Below are 21,531 nucleotides of genomic sequence, written 5' to 3' on the forward strand. Positions count from 1 at the left end.
AATAGTTCAATTGCAACCAAGGACTAGTTTCATCTTCTATATAATTTTATTTTAAAATGCTAGTACAAGTATTTCTCAATGTCCTCAAAAATAAAATCAAAATTATGATGATACGAACGCCTTTGTTATTTATACACACTATTCGTCATTAACATGTTTACAATTTGAATGCATATATCTTTAAATAGCTTTTGAATTGTTAGAACATTTAGATTACGTAGGTACCTATTGTTTAGTAGAAATGTGTGAAGATTGCCTTTTTAAAGGCATGATTTATATATTATATGCTTACTGTAACTGTGATATTTTTATATTATATACTTTCTACTGTAACTGTGATATTTTTATATCATATACTTTCTACTGTAATTGTGATATTTTTTACATTTTGTTAATAAATCATTTGAATAGATTCTAATTGAATTTATTAATTGAACCCTTTCAAGATGATATGATGATGTGACGTAATAATTGTACACTCGCTCCGAAGGAGGAGGTATACTGGTTTACGTCTGTCTATCTTTCCGTCCTTCCTTCCGTCCCATGAAATTGTGTTTCATTTTTCTCATGAACTACATATCATAGCTTTCCTGAATTTGTTACCAAACTAGGTTACTGTGTGATGCGTTTTACTTTATACCTCGTCAACATTATGTTGACCAAATACTAATAATAACTTAGTAACTACACGGCTTTCTGAAATTGGGAATCAATCTTCTTGTTAGCATGATATACCATATGATGCGTTTTTACATTCTGTTGATCATCAAGTTGGACTTTCTGTTTACCAATTACGTATATAGCGAGAGTATCATTTGTGAAAAATAGATCAGTGTCGATTTTGTTTCTTTTACCTACCCTACTTATTTGGTAAATGACATCAGCTAGAAATGAGACTTGTTACGAAAAAAAGATTGTGTAAACATGTGTGCTATGAATCCGACATGAAAGTTAATGCTATGCATTCAGCAAACAATTTGTGATATGAACCCGACATACAAGTTTGTGCTTTGCATCCTTCATAGAGATGTGTGCTGTAAATCCGACATAATTTTTAGGTGTGTTCCATAAATCTGACAATAAATAATTTTTGGTATGAATCCGACAAAAAAGTTTGTGGTTAGTTTCAGATATAAAAGTTTGTGAAATGTATTGACATACAAGTTTTTGCTTTGCATTCGACATCAATCAGCTATAAATCCGACATAAAAATGTGTGCCAAACAAACGACATAATGAGAAAAATAATGAAAGGGGAGGAACAAAGAGGGAGATTTTAACCTTCCTCGAAGATGACTTTCTATTTTTTAAAGACAGAAGAGGGGGTCTCCCTTCTAGCACTGATGCGTTGGCAGGTATGCAATTCATATGTCTGGATCGTACTGAACATGCATGAAATATTTGCCACTGGACGTTAAGCAACCAACAATAAATCATATGTCTCGATTGGTGGTTCAGTGTTATTTATTACTTGAAAAGACTTATGTTTGTTGCTGAGATTTTTAGTTTCTGTCCCACTTCATACATGTACATATTATCAATTTATAAAAAAATAATATTGGATTATATCGTTTACAAATGTTTACATTTTTTCGTCCGTCCAATTTGTGGTAAACTATTTTTTAAAATTCATTATTGCTTTTTACTTTCATGTGATTTTTTATTTACGTAGAATTTTCCAAAATGCGCAATGCCGCAAATTAACTTTAAAGTAGAAAAAACATGAGAAAAACATCACATCTTTATCATCGAGAAACATACAACCTTGCTAATGAAAAAATCTTAACAACTTTTTTTGATTTTGTTAATCCTGAATAAATTTTCTCAAAATAGTTATCTCAGATAACGAAAATCGTCCTGCATATACATAAAATATTCGTCAATAGACGTAAACATTGCAACAGTCCATCACGAAAGACTTTTTCAAAATATACCTCGGAGTTATTATTCACTAGTTTTGTCTTAATACGACACCGTTTAACTAGTCTTATTGTAGCTTACTTGGCTCGAACTCGGGATACCAAGCGTTCCCATCCCAGCAGGTTCAACGTGCTTGGATGTCAAAAGCACACGGCATTTAGAAGTCAAAGCAAAGACGACTGGTCGATATAGAGTAAAAACAAATATGTATGAGTATAGTGGTATGTCTTTCTGAGTAATATCTGGAATTGTAAACACTTTGGTATGTTCATATATCCTTCTAATTATCATGTAATATTCGCCACTGTACGTTAAACAGTCATGAATATTCTGCGGGTAAATAGTTCAATTGCAACCAAGGACTAGTTTCATCTTCTATATAATTTTATTTTAAAATGCTAGTACAAGTATTTCTCAATGTCCTCAAAAATAAAATCAAAATTATGATGATACGAACGCCTTTGTTATTTATACACACTATTCGTCATTAACATGTTTACAATTTGAATGCATATATCTTTAAATAGCTTTTGAATTGTTAGAACATTTAGATTACGTAGGTACCTATTGTTTAGTAGAAATGTGTGAAGATTGCCTTTTTAAAGGCATGATTTATATATATTATATGCTTACTGTAACTGTGATATTTTTATATTATATACTTTCTACTGTAACTGTGATATTTTTATATCATATACTTTCTACTGTAATTGTGATATTTTTTACATTTTGTTAATAAATCATTTGAATAGATTCTAATTGAATTTATTAATTGAACCCTTTCAAGATGATATGATGATGTGACGTAATAATTGTACACTCGCTCCGAAGAAGGAGGTATACTGGTTTACGTCTGTCTATCTTTCCGTCCTTCCTTCCGTCCCATGAAATTGTGTTTCATTTTTCTCATGAACTACATATCATAGCTTTCCTGAATTTGTTACCAAACTAGGTTACTGTGTGATGCGTTTTACTTTATACCTCGTCAACATTATGTTGACCAAATACTAATAATAACTTAGTAACTACACGGCTTTCTGAAATTGGGAATCAATCTTCTTGTTAGCATGATATACCATATGATGCGTTTTTACATTCTGTTGATCATCAAGTTGGACTTTCTGTTTACCAATTACGTATATAGCGAGAGTATCATTTGTGAAAAATAGATCAGTGTCGATTTTGTTTCTTTTACCTACCCTACTTATTTGGTAAATGACATCAGCTAGAAATGAGACTTGTTACGAAAAAAAGATTGTGTAAACATGTGTGCTATGAATCCGACATGAAAGTTAATGCTATGCATTCAGCAAACAATTTGTGATATGAACCCGACATACAAGTTTGTGCTTTGCATCCTTCATAGAGATGTGTGCTGTAAATCCGACATAATTTTTAGGTGTGTTCCATAAATCTGACAATAAATAATTTTTGGTATGAATCCGACAAAAAAGTTTGTGGTTAGTTTCAGATATAAAAGTTTGTGAAATGTATTGACATACAAGTTTTTGCTTTGCATTTGACATCAATCAGCTATGAATCCGACATAAAAATGTGTGCCAAACAAACGACATAATGAGAAAAATAATGAAAGGGGAGGAACAAAGAGGGAGATTTTAACCTTCCTCGAAGATGACTTTCTATTTTTTAAAGACAGAAGAGGGGGTCTCCCTTCTAGCACTGATGCGTTGGCAGGTATGCAATTCATATGTCTGGATCGTACTGAACATGCATGAAATATTTGCCACTGGACGTTAAGCAACCAACAATAAATCATATGTCTCGATTGGTGGTTCAGTGTTATTTATTACTTGAAAAGACTTATGTTTGTTGCTGAGATTTTTAGTTTCTGTCCCACTTCATACATGTACATATTATCAATTTATAAAAAAATAATATTGGATTATATCGTTTACAAATGTTTACATTTTTTCGTCCGTCCAATTTGTGGTAAACTATTTTTTAAAATTCATTATTGCTTTTTACTTTCATGTGATTTTTTATTTACGTAGAATTTTCCAAAATGCGCAATGCCGCAAATTAACTTTAAAGTAGAAAAAACATGAGAAAAACATCACATCTTTATCATCGAGAAACATACAACCTTGCTAATGAAAAAATCTTAACAACTTTTTTTGATTTTGTTAATCCTGAATAAATTTTCTCAAAATAGTTATCTCAGATAACGAAAATCGTCCTGCATATACATAAAATATTCGTCAATAGACGTAAACATTGCAACAGTCCATCACGAAAGACTTTTTCAAAATATACCTCGGAGTTATTATTCACTAGTTTTGTCTTAATACGACACCGTTTAACTAGTCTTATTGTAGCTTACTTGGCTCGAACTCGGGATACCAAGCGTTCCCATCCCAGCAGGTTCAACGTGCTTGGATGTCAAAAGCACACGGCATTTAGAAGTCAAAGCAAAGACGACTGGTCGATATAGAGTAAAAACAAATATGTATGAGTATAGTGGTATGTCTTTCTGAGTAATATCTGGAATTGTAAACACTTTGGTATGTTCATATATCCTTCTAATTATCATGTAATATTCGCCACTGTACGTTAAACAGTCATGAATATTCTGCGGGTAAATAGTTCAATTGCAACCAAGGACTAGTTTCATCTTCTATATAATTTTATTTTAAAATGCTAGTACAAGTATTTCTCAATGTCCTCAAAAATAAAATCAAAATTATGATGATACGAACGCCTTTGTTATTTATACACACTATTCGTCATTAACATGTTTACAATTTGAATGCATATATCTTTAAATAGCTTTTGAATTGTTAGAACATTTAGATTACGTAGGTACCTATTGTTTAGTAGAAATGTGTGAAGATTGCCTTTTTAAAGGCATGATTTATATATTATATGCTTACTGTAACTGTGATATTTTTATATTATATACTTTCTACTGTAACTGTGATATTTTTATATCATATACTTTCTACTGTAATTGTGATATTTTTTACATTTTGTTAATAAATCATTTGAATAGATTCTAATTGAATTTATTAATTGAACCCTTTCAAGATGATATGATGATGTGACGTAATAATTGTACACTCGCTCCGAAGGAGGAGGTATACTGGTTTACGTCTGTCTATCTTTCCGTCCTTCCTTCCGTCCCATGAAATTGTGTTTCATTTTTCTCATGAACTACATATCATAGCTTTCCTGAATTTGTTACCAAACTAGGTTACTGTGTGATGCGTTTTACTTTATACCTCGTCAACATTATGTTGACCAAATACTAATAATAACTTAGTAACTACACGGCTTTCTGAAATTGGGAATCAATCTTCTTGTTAGCATGATATACCATATGATGCGTTTTTACATTCTGTTGATCATCAAGTTGGACTTTCTGTTTACCAATTACGTATATAGCGAGAGTATCATTTGTGAAAAATAGATCAGTGTCGATTTTGTTTCTTTTACCTACCCTACTTATTTGGTAAATGACATCAGCTAGAAATGAGACTTGTTACGAAAAAAAGATTGTGTAAACATGTGTGCTATGAATCCGACATGAAAGTTAATGCTATGCATTCAGCAAACAATTTGTGATATGAACCCGACATACAAGTTTGTGCTTTGCATCCTTCATAGAGATGTGTGCTGTAAATCCGACATAATTTTTAGGTGTGTTCCATAAATCTGACAATAAATAATTTTTGGTATGAATCCGACAAAAAAGTTTGTGGTTAGTTTCAGATATAAAAGTTTGTGAAATGTATTGACATACAAGTTTTTGCTTTGCATTCGACATCAATCAGCTATGAATCCGACATAAAAATGTGTGCCAAACAAACGACATAATGAGAAAAATAATGAAAGGGGAGGAACAAAGAGGGAGATTTTAACCTTCCTCGAAGATGACTTTCTATTTTTTAAAGACAGAAGAGGGGGTCTCCCTTCTAGCACTGATGCGTTGGCAGGTATGCAATTCATATGTCTGGATCGTACTGAACATGCATGAAATATTTGCCACTGGACGTTAAGCAACCAACAATAAATCATATGTCTCGATTGGTGGTTCAGTGTTATTTATTACTTGAAAAGACTTATGTTTGTTGCTGAGATTTTTAGTTTCTGTCCCACTTCATACATGTACATATTATCAATTTATAAAAAAATAATATTGGATTATATCGTTTACAAATGTTTACATTTTTTCGTCCGTCCAATTTGTGGTAAACTATTTTTTAAAATTCATTATTGCTTTTTACTTTCATGTGATTTTTTATTTACGTAGAATTTTCCAAAATGCGCAATGCCGCAAATTAACTTTAAAGTAGAAAAAACATGAGAAAAACATCACATCTTTATCATCGAGAAACATACAACCTTGCTAATGAAAAAATCTTAACAACTTTTTTTGATTTTGTTAATCCTGAATAAATTTTCTCAAAATAGTTATCTCAGATAACGAAAATCGTCCTGCATATACATAAAATATTCGTCAATAGACGTAAACATTGCAACAGTCCATCACGAAAGACTTTTTCAAAATATACCTCGGAGTTATTATTCACTAGTTTTGTCTTAATACGACACCGTTTAACTAGTCTTATTGTAGCTTACTTGGCTCGAACTCGGGATACCAAGCGTTCCCATCCCAGCAGGTTCAACGTGCTTGGATGTCAAAAGCACACGGCATTTAGAAGTCAAAGCAAAGACGACTGGTCGATATAGAGTAAAAACAAATATGTATGAGTATAGTGGTATGTCTTTCTGAGTAATATCTGGAATTGTAAACACTTTGGTATGTTCATATATCCTTCTAATTATCATGTAATATTCGCCACTGTACGTTAAACAGTCATGAATATTCTGCGGGTAAATAGTTCAATTGCAACCAAGGACTAGTTTCATCTTCTATATAATTTTATTTTAAAATGCTTTTACAAGTATTTCTCAATGTCCTCAAAAATAAAATCAAAATTATGATGATACGAACGCCTTTGTTATTTATACACACTATTCGTCATTAACATGTTTACAATTTGAATGCATATATCTTTAAATAGCTTTTGAATTGTTAGAACATTTAGATTACGTAGGTACCTATTGTTTAGTAGAAATGTGTGAAGATTGCCTTTTTAAAGGCATGATTTATATATTATATGCTTACTGTAACTGTGATATTTTTATATTATATACTTTCTACTGTAACTGTGATATTTTTATATCATATACTTTCTACTGTAATTGTGATATTTTTTACATTTTGTTAATAAATCATTTGAATAGATTCTAATTGAATTTATTAATTGAACCCTTTCAAGATGATATGATGATGTGACGTAATAATTGTACACTCGCTCCGAAGGAGGAGGTATACTGGTTTACGTCTGTCTATCTTTCCGTCCTTCCTTCCGTCCCATGAAATTGTGTTTCATTTTTCTCATGAACTACATATCATAGCTTTCCTGAATTTGTTACCAAACTAGGTTACTGTGTGATGCGTTTTACTTTATACCTCGTCAACATTATGTTGACCAAATACTAATAATAACTTAGTAACTACACGGCTTTCTGAAATTGGGAATCAATCTTCTTGTTAGCATGATATACCATATGATGCGTTTTTACATTCTGTTGATCATCAAGTTGGACTTTCTGTTTACCAATTACGTATATAGCGAGAGTATCATTTGTGAAAAATAGATCAGTGTCGATTTTGTTTCTTTTACCTACCCTACTTATTTGGTAAATGACATCAGCTAGAAATGAGACTTGTTACGAAAAAAAGATTGTGTAAACATGTGTGCTATGAATCCGACATGAAAGTTAATGCTATGCATTCAGCAAACAATTTGTGATATGAACCCGACATACAAGTTTGTGCTTTGCATCCTTCATAGAGATGTGTGCTGTAAATCCGACATAATTTTTAGGTGTGTTCCATAAATCTGACAATAAATAATTTTTGGTATGAATCCGACAAAAAAGTTTGTGGTTAGTTTCAGATATAAAAGTTTGTGAAATGTATTGACATACAAGTTTTTGCTTTGCATTCGACATCAATCAGCTATGAATCCGACATAAAAATGTGTGCCAAACAAACGACATAATGAGAAAAATAATGAAAGGGGAGGAACAAAGAGGGAGATTTTAACCTTCCTCGAAGATGACTTTCTATTTTTTAAAGACAGAAGAGGGGGTCTCCCTTCTAGCACTGATGCGTTGGCAGGTATGCAATTCATATGTCTGGATCGTACTGAACATGCATGAAATATTTGCCACTGGACGTTAAGCAACCAACAATAAATCATATGTCTCGATTGGTGGTTCAGTGTTATTTATTACTTGAAAAGACTTATGTTTGTTGCTGAGATTTTTAGTTTCTGTCCCACTTCATACATGTACATATTATCAATTTATAAAAAAATAATATTGGATTATATCGTTTACAAATGTTTACATTTTTTCGTCCGTCCAATTTGTGGTAAACTATTTTTTAAAATTCATTATTGCTTTTTACTTTCATGTGATTTTTTATTTACGTAGAATTTTCCAAAATGCGCAATGCCGCAAATTAACTTTAAAGTAGAAAAAACATGAGAAAAACATCACATCTTTATCATCGAGAAACATACAACCTTGCTAATGAAAAAATCTTAACAACTTTTTTTGATTTTGTTAATCCTGAATAAATTTTCTCAAAATAGTTATCTCAGATAACGAAAATCGTCCTGCATATACATAAAATATTCGTCAATAGACGTAAACATTGCAACAGTCCATCACGAAAGACTTTTTCAAAATATACCTCGGAGTTATTATTCACTAGTTTTGTCTTAATACGACACCGTTTAACTAGTCTTATTGTAGCTTACTTGGCTCGAACTCGGGATACCAAGCGTTCCCATCCCAGCAGGTTCAACGTGCTTGGATGTCAAAAGCACACGGCATTTAGAAGTCAAAGCAAAGACGACTGGTCGATATAGAGTAAAAACAAATATGTATGAGTATAGTGGTATGTCTTTCTGAGTAATATCTGGAATTGTAAACACTTTGGTATGTTCATATATCCTTCTAATTATCATGTAATATTCGCCACTGTACGTTAAACAGTCATGAATATTCTGCGGGTAAATAGTTCAATTGCAACCAAGGACTAGTTTCATCTTCTATATAATTTTATTTTAAAATGCTAGTACAAGTATTTCTCAATGTCCTCAAAAATAAAATCAAAATTATGATGATACGAACGCCTTTGTTATTTATACACACTATTCGTCATTAACATGTTTACAATTTGAATGCATATATCTTTAAATAGCTTTTGAATTGTTAGAACATTTAGATTACGTAGGTACCTATTGTTTAGTAGAAATGTGTGAAGATTGCCTTTTTAAAGGCATGATTTATATATTATATGCTTACTGTAACTGTGATATTTTTATATTATATACTTTCTACTGTAACTGTGATATTTTTATATCATATACTTTCTACTGTAATTGTGATATTTTTTACATTTTGTTAATAAATCATTTGAATAGATTCTAATTGAATTTATTAATTGAACCCTTTCAAGATGATATGATGATGTGACGTAATAATTGTACACTCGCTCCGAAGAAGGAGGTATACTGGTTTACGTCTGTCTATCTTTCCGTCCTTCCTTCCGTCCCATGAAATTGTGTTTCATTTTTCTCATGAACTACATATCATAGCTTTCCTGAATTTGTTACCAAACTAGGTTACTGTGTGATGCGTTTTACTTTATACCTCGTCAACATTATGTTGACCAAATACTAATAATAACTTAGTAACTACACGGCTTTCTGAAATTGGGAATCAATCTTCTTGTTAGCATGATATACCATATGATGCGTTTTTACATTCTGTTGATCATCAAGTTGGACTTTCTGTTTACCAATTACGTATATAGCGAGAGTATCATTTGTGAAAAATAGATCAGTGTCGATTTTGTTTCTTTTACCTACCCTACTTATTTGGTAAATGACATCAGCTAGAAATGAGACTTGTTACGAAAAAAAGATTGTGTAAACATGTGTGCTATGAATCCGACATGAAAGTTAATGCTATGCATTCAGCAAACAATTTGTGATATGAACCCGACATACAAGTTTGTGCTTTGCATCCTTCATAGAGATGTGTGCTGTAAATCCGACATAATTTTTAGGTGTGTTCCATAAATCTGACATAAATAATTTTTGGTATGAATCCGACAAAAAAGTTTGTGGTTAGTTTCAGATATAAAAGTTTGTGAAATGTATTGACATACAAGTTTTTGCTTTGCATTCGACATCAATCAGCTATGAATCCGACATAAAAATGTGTGCCAAACAAACGACATAATGATTTTTGCAATGAATCCGACAAAGTGTTTGTGCAAAAAAAAAAACCAAAAAATGTAAAATTCATCCGACATAAACATTTGTGCAATGAATCCGAGATAAAAGTTTGTTCAATAAATCCGACATTAATTCTAAATTGTGCTTTACATCCGTCAAGTCCTGTTCAACAAGAATTTACACAGGCTTATTTTATTTGACAACGTGTTTTCGTTTATATAAATGCCAGTCCATTTGATATCTTTAGAGGTTAAAAAGGGGGAAGTATTTTAAACGAGACTGCCAACAAAAACACAACAGACACAATGAGACGTGAATATAATAATGAGAACGGCATGGTTGATGCAGAGACATATATATGTGTATATATATATATGTCTCTATGTGTTTATATATGTCTCTGGTTGATGTAAATTATAATATTTAGCACTAGGTCGATATCACTGCTGGTTGACTCTTAGTCCAGGGGGTATCATCAGCTGAGCAGTCCGGGGGGCTATGGTACATATTTTTGTTAGAAACTGTGTTTTTATATACACTGTAGTACATCGCAACGTTTTGTTTTTTTTTTTTTAATTAGGAGCCTTTTCTAAACTGATTCTTATTGTATGTTTTGTGAACCTTCCACTACAAACCAGTAAAAGTCTGAAATGGCCTATATTTGTACTAGACTGTACTGATTTTTACTCGACCAGTCTGAATTGGTCTGAAATTTACTTGATAATACTCGACTGTAGTCTGAACCATACTTAACAGTCTAAACTTGTACTAGACCTTTACTCGACCAGTACTTAACCATTTTATTTTCGTCTGAACCATGCTCGACCTAGTCTGAACCATGCTCGACCTAGTCTGAACCATACTCGACCTAGTCTGAACCATACTCGACTAAGTCTTAACCATACTCGACTATGTCTTAACCAACCTAGACCTAATTTTTGTATCTATCTATTGTATTTCATCAATTTAGGAACTGTTTTTAACAGCTATTTCCCCTGGCTAGAAATTTGAACAACAATTTGAAATTTAAAATGTATTCAATATGACATTGAAACCAGAATTTCACAATAAACATACCGGTAATATAAATTCAACACAATATTTATCAACACTTACATATATATATCACCTTTAAAATAAGAATAAAACAAGCTGATCAAATAATCTCAAAATTGAATTGTGACTAATATTTTCAATGTTATTCAAATTTTTTTGAATGTTTCAGATATATTTTATGGTTATTGGACAATTTTCACCGTTTACTTAAGCCTTGTATAGATTTATGGTGTCAGTTGAGTTTAGTTAATAATGCAATGAACTTTTTTTTTATTAAAATTTATTTAAAATAGTATATAAAGCAACTTAATAAATTTCAAAAATCACACCTTTGTTTTGTAAAACCAAGAATTTAATATAATCATGATAATAGAACTTCCATAGCAATCCTTGATAACCATTTAAAAAAGGAAATGTGTTCCAAAGTTGCAGAAAAAATTTATTTCAATTAAATTTAAATAACTTTTTTCAAAATTAAAGACATGGCATACAAGAAGCACTTTAATAAGGTTTAATTACCTCAGTACATGTGTGTTTTACAGGTAAAAAGAAAGCCCTTTTTTTTCTTAAACTCGTGTATTACTTATCTAGTGAATTCAAAAGGCCTTGCGATTTAAGTTTTACAGGATGTTGCAATTTTTACTGAATGTTAATTAGAATTTAATACTCTCTGACCAGGTGTGATCTTTTTAATGAGTTTGCCCCAAGCAGGAGGTATTACTTTATACTTTACCACTAATCAGAAGAAAAATTTTATCTATTTCTTTAATTTTTTTATCCCTTTTTGATATATATTATATATAATATATATCCCATATTATAATAAGAATAGATATATTTCTAATATAAGGTTTAACAATTTCAGTGATTTTTTGGCTGTTGTTACCTCATTAAAAAGATAATTATATAACTATTGTATGTAACCATGAAACCTATATAGTTTTTTTTTAGGAATTTAGGAAAATTAAGTTTAAAAAAACCCCAAAAAAACACATGCCAAAACAAGAAGCACCTTAATAAAGTTTTATTACCCTCAGTAAAGGTGTGGTTTTTAGTTAAAATAAAATCTTTTTTTTAACAAAACTCTAAAACTTTAAAATTAATATAATTAAATTATTATATAAGACAATTTAATTTAACTATCTCTTTTTGATAAATCTGAGAATCATGTAAGGATGTAAAAACTGTTTTTATATATATCTTTATTTTATTGTGGCTGTTGTCATGTCAGAAAAAAAGAAATTAATTTTAACAGCTAAAATTAAAAAAAAATATAGGTTTTTTGGTCAAGTATGGTTCAGACTGGTCGAGTATTGTTCAGACCTTTGGTCGAGTATGGTTTAGACTGAAAAAATTGGTCGAGTACAGGTCGAGAATGGGTTAAGACTGTTTCAGACTGGTCGAGTAATAGTTCAGACTATTTTCAATGGCAAAGATAAGGGTCAAGTACAAATCAGTACGGTCGAGTATGGTTAAGACTGGGGTCGAGTAATGTCAAGTAAAATTCAGACCAATTCAGACTGGTCGAGTAAAAATCAGTACAGTCGAGTACAGATATAGGCCATTTCAGACTTTTACTGGTTTGTAGTCTTCTGTTACCTCGCTGATCAAGACTGATAACAATGGGGAGGGTTGTGATCTCGGACAACTAGTTTTACCCGACAAACATTAATGTGCCTGGCCCATATCCCGCGCCAGTGGTTGTCTTATGGTTATAAAAGCGCAATTATTCGTAATGCATTTTCCATACGTTAGCAGTTGTGTTCCATATTTCATTTCTTAAAGACTACATAAACTAGGGAAAAAATGGGTATCAGTGCCTGTTTTCAAAGAAATGTCAGCGTTGAATATTAGCCAAAAATCATGCGAAAAAGGTTGACTTAAAATGCAGTTGCAAAACACTGTCTTTTTTTTCGCTTAATGGGAAAGGTAATGTTTTAATGGCTCCTTCGTACATAAATTGAATATATTGTCTGCACTTGTAAAATATGATTTTTTTTCATTTTTATTTTCTAAAACTAAAGCTTTCGATGAGAAATGATTCCAACCTTTAATTAGCCAACCAGGAGCCGCGCAAGATTTTATTCTGAGTACCATCTTGCCGGTAAAATGTTAACAAATAATTGCACTCATGTAACCTATATAGGCATATCTTTTTTGTTATTCGGAGAATCATATATTGATGGTAGAGTTTGATAGTTTCTGAGTTTAATCTATTTAGTATATAAGTTTAATATAAAGACTGGTTGAAGGCCGTGCGGTGACCTATAGCTAGCTGCTAATTTCTATTTCATTTAGTTTCTTGTGGAAATAGTCTCGTTGGCAATCATACCATATCTTCTTATGTTCATATTGATAGTTTTAGAGTTTAAAACCCCCCTAACTGTTAAAGACGTACTGCATGTATATCATGCTGCTTTCTTTTTATCTTTTGGCTATTTTATATGTTTAGAAAGTCGTTATGAAGCTGTTCGTTTACGTATATCATTATCTATTCTTACTACAGACACATTTCATCGGAAATTCGGAGAAGCGACAAAGTGAAAAAAAAACCAGATGTCCCTATTAAGTACTATAGATACGTACAAATGAAAAGAAATACTTCATGATCAATAAGTGAAATTTAAAATATAATGGCTTTAATAATCTTGGAGTCATATGAAACATGTTTCTGGTGAAGATAATTTTTTATATTGTAATGGAAATAAACTCACCATAGATACTAGGATTGAAATTTTGTATTTGCGCCAGACGCGCGTTTCGTCTACAAAAGACTCATCAGTGACGCTCGAATCAAAAAAGTTAAAATGATACTTAACTTAGTCATTAATGCATCCTAAATATTGATGGTCAACGACGGAATGTAGGATCATAATGTCTTGCTTTCGCGACATTTTTTTTGCTGGCTCGACTTATAAACGAATTGAATATAAATAAAAATGAAACGTTCGATAAAATGAAAATTTTGTTACTAGTTACTCTTTGATGTCAACATCCAGCATAAATTATTGTAGGTGTAATAAACATATAATGTATACACGTACAAGTGAAAAGTAAACACTACATGATAGATAAGTAAAGTTTAATGATAATTTAATAAATATTGACCTGTTACAATACAGAACATGTTTCAACAAATTTTTAAATTATCAACTATTTTCACCCATATTGACAATGACAAACTCGGGAGAACCCCTAATGTCAGTTCATCAGTTCATTAAACAGCTAAAAGAAGATGGAAACGGAAACCTTCAAAACTATCATCATTTTCAAGAAATTTCTAGAAACGAATTGACTGCCGACATTGCAGGTATTCCTATTCCAAGTAGCGAATCGCCGATTCAGAAATTTATTCACGGAGATATATTTGAATACGCAGTACAACAGGCTGCTGGACATACGTCACAGAAGGATGACCCATGGAAAAAGTTCAAAGAATTATATTCAAATGTCAAACCGAAAGAGAAGAGACAGTACAACCTTTTTATGGAAAAAGCTGGAGAAGCTGCATGGGAAATCTTAAAGAAAAATGTAAAAAAGGTCTACGGCCGGAAAAGTAAAAGCATTACTTACTCATTCGGACATCATATTAAAAACTACGACATTTTTCCGTTCTTAACAAAAAAGTTAGAAGCTGATGTATTGGTAACATCATCGCCAAGTGTTGTATGTGATATAAAATATTCAACAATGAAGAAAGAGAAATACGAAGAGGAATATTTGGTACATGCTGTTATACAAGTTCTTATCTACTCCCTTGCTCTTGATTTGGATCCATCTACATTACAACTGATGGTTCTCGTTTTCTATAGCAACACGGCCGAGGCAGTTTTATATCAATCCGATATTCATCAACAGGAAAATTTGGTAAATGATCTTTTAAACAAGCTCACAAGAAACAAAACTACGAGGAATCAAACACAGCCTCGCAAGACGGGTCCAAAGAGAGAGACCACAGCTGCCGACGAAGTCAAAACTGTTTACAGGAAGACAAAAACAAAACGTTTTAAGATCTACACTGATGATAATGAAAATGGCGAGGAGTTTACAGATGACGACGAAATTATTGATGACTTAACGTCTGTCCATGTTGGGTACGTTTATACATAATAAAATCTTTTGTTTCATATGTATAAATAGATATGTTAGGGAAATGTTAATGAGACAGCTATATAAGCAAAGATACATTTAATCAAACGAAGTCAAGAGGTCAACCGTACAATATGACAATCTCTAATTCGATCCAAGTCGGTAAAAGTGAGAATATTTTTAACAAAAACTTTCGAATATTTATTTTTTACAATAATTTAATACATAATTTATAGCAACTTTTGTACGTATGACAATTACTAATTATAGTTATATGTTAAATGACAACTGCCTGTTTACCTGCTATTTTCGGAAATTTTCTTATTTACCTGCTGTTTTCGGACAACTTCCTGTTGTTTACCTACTGTTTTCGGACAACTTCCTGTTTACCTGCTGTTTTCAGATAACTTCTTGTTTACCTATTATTTTCAGACAACCCCTTATTTACTTTGTAGACAAAGTCAACTTCTTGTGTGCCTACTGTTTTCAGACAGCTCCTTGTTTACTTAATGTTTCAGACAACTTCTTTTGTACCTACTGTTTTCTGGCAACTTCTTGTTTACAACTTGTTCACTAACTATTTTCATACTGCTTCTGGTTCACTAACTGTTTTCATAATGCTCTTTGTTTACTTACTGTTTTCAGACAGCTCCTTGTTCACTAACTGTTTTCAGACAGCTCCTTGTTTACTTAGTTTTCAGACAGCTCCTTGTTTACTTAGTTTTCAGACAGCTCCTTGTTTACTTACTGTTTTCAGACAGCTCCTTGTTCACTAACTGTTTTCAGACAGCTCCTTGTTCACTAACTGTTTTCAGACAGCTTCTTGTTTACTTACTGTTTTCAGACAGCTCCTTGTTTACTTACTGTTTTTAGACAGCTCCTTGTTTACTTACTGTTTTTAAACAACTTCTTGTGTACCTACTATTTTCGGACAAATTCTTGCTTACCTACTGTTTTCGGACACGTTCTTGCTTACCTACTGTTTTCGGACAAGTTTTTCGGACAAATTCTTGTTTACCTATTGCTTTCGGACAAGTTCCTGTCTACCTTCTGCCTTACAGATGCTGAGCTGAAATGTAATGTGCCAGCTCAGAATGGGGAAAGACCGCAGGAAGACATATCACCCTACCGAAATATATAATTCTGACTCCGAGCCGACAAGCAGCAAACACCAATTTTCAAATGTTTAGTTTGACCCGGTTTGTGATCGACCTCCCGAACTAGAGGACATTACCACGACAACCTTGAAATGGTATAATTACTGATTATTAGTACCGGTATATAAAGAAATAAGATCAACCCACAATTCGGACATACACCTATTGTTTTTGTTTTAAAGATACTCTTTCCTGTAGTAAAAATGTACAAATTGTTAAACAAGTCTTAAATTTTATAAAGAGATAAAAAAATCTTCGTGGTATAATATCCACAACGGTAACACGCACACCGTCATCATCCTAATCTCTCTAATTCTTTCTGTATCCCCTTCCCTTTTTAACCGAATTTCCGCTGGAAATATCGGTTATTAATTTGGTGACGTACGGCGGGTGGCTGCCAAGCAGTGTCCGTGCAATAACTTGAAAACGCTTTGACAAGATCTTTTCAAATTTATATATGTTGCTTACCGTGACTAAATGAAGGTCACGTTCGATTTTCATGATTTTAGCTTTTATCGTTGAGTTGCAGGAAAATCCGGTTTGTTGTCAATCTGACAGCCTCTTGTTTCAGTATAGTTTATAGTAATATTTATGTTTATATCATATAATGAATGCGCACATTTAATTTGAATTGCGACATATTGTATTGTGGAGAAGACTTCGTAAGTATGTTTTACTTGTGTCTGAACGAATAAAAAATGTTTATAAACAAAACTAATTGAAGATTTCAGCATTGACTTTAATATTTTGAAGATGTTAATTGATGAGGGTGGTTTATAACGACCTTGACTACCCATGAGGGTCTTGCACGGTCGGGCAAAATGTTAATTTATTGTACTTGTCATCTTTACTATTTAAAGTTTTCATCTATATGTGTAAGTTTTCAAAAACAGCAAAATTTGCTAAAAATGGACATTTTAGGGGCAATAATTCAAAAATGAGTATCCAATATATCAGAAAAATCCGTTGGAAATAGACCTTGTCCTGCAGATCATTTTAATCCAATGCCAATTTTAAAGATACAAGCCAAAACTGCTAAATTTGGTAATAAACTGCTTCGCCGAGCGCAGCTGGATACGACCGCAGAGGTCCAACCCTGAACAGTTGGGGCAAAAATGGACACAATATTCAAGCTTGAAACAGGTCTGAATTTGGATTGTAATTAAATATTTGACACATTATAGGTTTCTGACACAGAATAAATGTAGTCAAAGAACTTGAAATTGGTTATATGATTATATTTATATTCAATTGAAGATTTCTTGCTGTTGTGCAATACACTGTGCTGCTGCACAATACTTAGTAAATCTGTTTTCAGTCTATATACAAAGAATTTAAGAGACATCCATAAATTTAGGCCCCTAATTCCTAAACGGTTGGGACCATCACCCCCCAAAAACAATCCCAACTTTCCATTTGTGGTATTAAACCTTTTGGTTAGATTTCATAGAGATCCATCCACTTAAACTAAAGTTATTGTCCGGAAACTAACTGACGACAACGTGATAGCATTATACGAACGCAAATATTTTGCGGTCGTACAAAAAATGATATTTCAGGGACAATAACTCAAAATAAAATTGTTTGCCTTTTCGGAAAATTCTATAGGAGATAGACATTAACCTGCTGATCAGTTTTGCTTTAACTTAAGTTTTTTAGAACTTCTGCGAGGTACTCTAACGAGTGTAACACAAAGCACTAGTAGAGCATGAACTACTGACTTGAAAAACCTGTTTTCACCCCCAGTTATCGTTTTAATGGTGTTTGTTTTGCTCATTCAATAGTTTTCTGTTTAGTGTTTTGACTTGGTCTTTTCATCGTTTTTCTTTTAGCCATGGTATATGGTATTATCTTTTTTCCTCTACTAATTATTTGTATCGTCTCCTTCTTCTTTTATACAATTCGACAAATCCAAGGGTTTGTATACAAATCCTTGATAGATCTATTTTTTCCTCTTAGTATATGCAATAACTTGTTCCACAAATTTCAGCATGTCAGATCTATGTGCACAATTGTTAAATTGTATTAATTTGCATATTTTTTATCTGGATAACACTAATACCAAGTTTTTTTTTGCAGATTCCAGAATGTCAAGACATTAGTTCCAGTGTTTGTAGTCATCATTGCTGTTCTAATAGTTCTTATTATGACAAATTCAATAGAATGAGTAACCCATAATTAGGTACAGTAACTGATGAATATAAAATGTTCGTCCATAGAATAGACAAGAGTTAATGACCTGCGTCTGCAAAATAGAATTAAGCGGGAAATTTGTAAGAAGACTTCAAACATTTGATTTTACATTTGTCTAAAAAAAAAAACTGTTATCACAGAGATATGTCTCGCCTTTTTGTAATTTTGATAATGCAAATGTTGAATTTAAAATAGCAATACTTAAACATTTAAGTTATGCAAATATTCAAAGTCGATGAACCATGACTGAAGGTACATGGCTAAACAATCTCCATGAAAATGAGATGTGACAATGCTAATACAACTGCATACCAAATACCATTGACTTATTATAAGTCGTTCCCTTTATACAAACCTAAAGACAAACATTAACTTGTAAACTATGTAAAAGTTTCTAAGTCAATGAGCCATGATGAGGGGGTGGGGCTATATAATCTCCATGGAAACGAAACTTGCAAATGCCAATACAGTTGCATACCAAATATTATTGACTTAACATTAGCCGTTCATCATAAACTGATCTAATCACAAACTAATACATGTAAACTATGCAAAAGTTCAAAGTCAATAGATCATGATTGAGGGGGCGTGGCCAAATATGCTCCATGGAAATGAGATGTGCTAATGCTTATACAACTGCATACCAATTACATGTAACATTGGCCTACCTCTAATGGTTCCCCTTGAAATGACATAGTCACAAACTAATACATGTAAACTAAGCAAAATTTTCAAAGTCAATAGACCATGACTGAGGGGGCAGAGCCAAATAGTCTCCATGGAAATGAGATATGCCAATGCTTATACAACTGCATACCAAATATCATAGAAGACTCACATACTAAAAATCAGCTCAATGTGTGAAAGCATTTAGACATAAAATCTGCATAACTTATTTTCACGAAATTTTCAAAGTCCTAAGCCCATAATTTTCTGTAAAAATCAGCAGAGCGTAACCAATTGTAAACGCCACATGTAATTCATCACAGTAGACTCACATACTAAAAATCAGCTCAATATGTGACGGCGTTTAGAAAAAAGTCTCTGTAACTTTTCATTGCGGAATGACGAAATGACAGAATGAAGGAATAAAGGACAAGGGTAAAACTGAACCGCCCTGACCTAAGTCGGCGGCCATAAATATTATGACAACCATTTAAAAATATGTAAAACAATATGACCAATTTGTCCTGGTCACATAGGGCCAGGTGCATAAGAAGTATTCTTCCTCCTAATGGATGCAGGAGTGGAAAATTACTATTATAGAAGACAGAAGTTGGTTTCACAAAAAAACTTAAGACTAAGATTGGTCGTAAGTATACTGAATTGTTCATGACTTACGATCAATCTTAGTCGTAAGTTTTTTTGTGAAACCGACTCCAGATGTTTAAAAGAGTCTTATGAATAATGTTTTTAATATTACATGTATTTATAAATATTTTTATAAATTTTACAGAATTGCAACAATACAACATTACCATGATTACTACACTGAATAATAAAATCTAATATAAAATGAGAAAAATAATACTTTGTGAAGGTCCATCTGCCAATGTGGCCTCCATGGCAAACAATATAAATATCACAAGCGTCGTAGCCAGCTGAACTTATGCACTGTATAATATTGATGGAAGAGAATTCTAAATTGATAAAAAAAAATATAAAAGTTTAATTCTAAGGTTATGGATAATTGTTACTAAGCTTAGGTTTTGAAGGTGTATATATGTCTTCAATATATATATATATATGTATATGATATTTTCAGATTTACCATCTTTATCACTATGGACATGAAATACATTTTTCTGGTGCATACATAATTCATGTAATCTTGGCATTTAATTTTTATGCTAGACAATATTTACCTAACCCCTAAGACTTTAAACCTTGCCATAACACAATATTTTTTCTGTATCAATTTCAGTTTGAAAATCTAAAGAGATATTTGAACGAAACTCATAAATCGTTTAATCAAATTTTCAATAGAAAAATAAATGAAAAAGTTAGTTTCAGTCAAAATATATTTATATTTGTTTACACATTCATGCCATTGTATTTAAACAGGGTCAAAACAAAAGGGATTTGGTAAATTACACCTAGTCTGATAATATAACAGAAGTAAATTAATAGGGGTTATCTGATTGGTCAGTTAATTGTTGTGATGTATTCAAGAAAATAATGTATACCATGCACAACTGGTGCATCATATTCACTTATGCATAATTTTGTATAACAAACAAGGCACATGACAATATATATTGTATAAATGTATACATATATAACTTAGTAACTATAAATAAATAATACACTGATTTAAAATTACAATAATAAACATCAACATATATATTGAACTATGGTCTACTAATCACAAATTTTCTCAAGAGTAAATATATAATTATATATTGATCATCACATCTTGCAGTATTCATCCTGAATTACTCTTCAACTCTAGCTTTTTATCATTTTATTAAATTTGTCTTATCATATTTTTTCTACTTTTTTTCTAAAAGATTATCACACCTAAACTTGTCTTACTTAAAATATCTGATTAATATTTGTCTTTAAAAACTTATCTCCCTTTTTATAAAATTGAGAATGGAAATGGGGAATGTGTCAAAGAGACAACAACCCGACCAAAGAGCATAAAACAACCCAAGGCCACCAATGGGGTTTCAACACAGCGAGAAAATTCCGCACCCGGAGGCGGGCTTCAGATGGTCCCTAAACAAAAATGTGTACTAGTTCAGTGAAAATGGACGTCACACTAAACTC

Source organism: Mytilus californianus, unplaced genomic scaffold (assembly GCF_021869535.1).
Source record: "Mytilus californianus isolate M0D057914Y unplaced genomic scaffold, xbMytCali1.0.p SCAF_4, whole genome shotgun sequence".
Lineage (NCBI taxonomy): Eukaryota > Metazoa > Mollusca > Bivalvia > Mytilida > Mytilidae > Mytilus > Mytilus californianus.